This window comes from Enoplosus armatus, chromosome 7, assembly GCF_043641665.1.
Source record: "Enoplosus armatus isolate fEnoArm2 chromosome 7, fEnoArm2.hap1, whole genome shotgun sequence".
Lineage (NCBI taxonomy): Eukaryota > Metazoa > Chordata > Actinopteri > Centrarchiformes > Enoplosidae > Enoplosus > Enoplosus armatus.
This window is the reverse complement of record NC_092186.1, coordinates 1,560,024-1,561,511: the sequence shown is the minus strand read 5'-3', so window position 1 is coordinate 1,561,511 and position 1,488 is coordinate 1,560,024.

Sequence of the window (1,488 nt, the reverse complement as noted above, 5' to 3'; positions counted from 1 at the left end):
AGCTAACCTACTATACAGAGAACTCAAGAAAAACAAAAAAATGTGGAGAAGCCAGTGTAAAATACCCAATTTCTGAAAAGTTCATTTGCACAGTGAGCGTTTGGAAGAAAATATCCTTACGTACAGATGTTTATCCCTTGACGATTGATTGTTTTAAAAGGTGATTGTCATCTTGAGGGAAATTCAAACATAAAAAGATTCACAAATTTAGCAATAAAGAAAAAATTTAAACACCTAAAGGATAAAAAAAAAAAAAAGAAGATAAAAATGTGGTCCGTTTTTCTGGTTACAAAAATGAAACGTCACCTTTCTTGGACCATGAAACAGATTATCAGATACTGAAGACCACTGAGCAGCTTGAGGAGTGCAGTCTGTAACATGTTAACACTGCTTTACTGAGATGCTGCTCATCTCAGCAGCTTCAGAAGGCTTTCCAACACTACAGGTTACTGTTTCAGCAGGAAAAACTGGGTTGGACCCATATTCTTTTTAAACATCTGAAGAGAACTGACTCCATATTTAACAGTAATACTAGTTTGAGGACGATGAGCAAAAAAATCCTAAATTAGTGTTTTCTTTGTGAGTAAATGCACGAGAACATCAGCTACCAGCTATCTGACCAAACTGTCTATTGGTTGTTCTAATAGATTTTCCTTTTGTTATCAGTAGTTGGCCATTTTATGACAATATTTGTACAATTAGACAAAACAAAAAGATTTCTATTACACGTTCAGAGAGTATGGCTTTGTTTCCACAAGCTGCTCAAACCACATGCAACTATTCTACAAACTAACTAATGATGAGCCTCAACAGAGGCTGAGAGGAAGCACTTTGCAGTTTGGTTTTGGCTTTTTCAAAGCCCCTTTCATGCTGGCATCAAGTGGGTTTGTGTTTCTTGAATCCCTGCTGAAGTACGAGGCTGAAGTCGGCTTCTGATTGGGAGCTAATGATTTACGATTTATGGGAGAATATTTCCTCTTATGTGGTTGTTAAAAAAAAACAAGAAAAGGGCAGTTTTACTGTTTTTCATCTGCATAGGCCACATAAGACCAGGTCTACATCAAAAACTGGTGGTTCAACCTATCAAACCTGGGCTGCCTGACTGTTAAAAATGTTATCAATCATATTTGTTGAACGTGATTTGTGAAAATGAAAAGAAAGGCTTCATCAGAAGCTATGAACCATAAACCAACTTCAGCCAAACTCAGACTGGACTCATATAAACGAGAGAAAACACTTCAGTTGATGGCCTCAACAAAAGCCCTCATAACACCTCCACACGCCTACACACATTATACCCATCATAAAACAGTCCAGTCATTCACATCCATAAACTACCGTCAACCAGCAGAAATCTAACGACTCAATCATTCATCAACAGAGAGATGTCACTCAACTGAAATGATTCTCCAGCCGATAAGAGAGACAGAATTTCCAGCATTTTCTGTTTGAACATGAGACGAGGATGAGGAACTTGGGGCTGGTGCA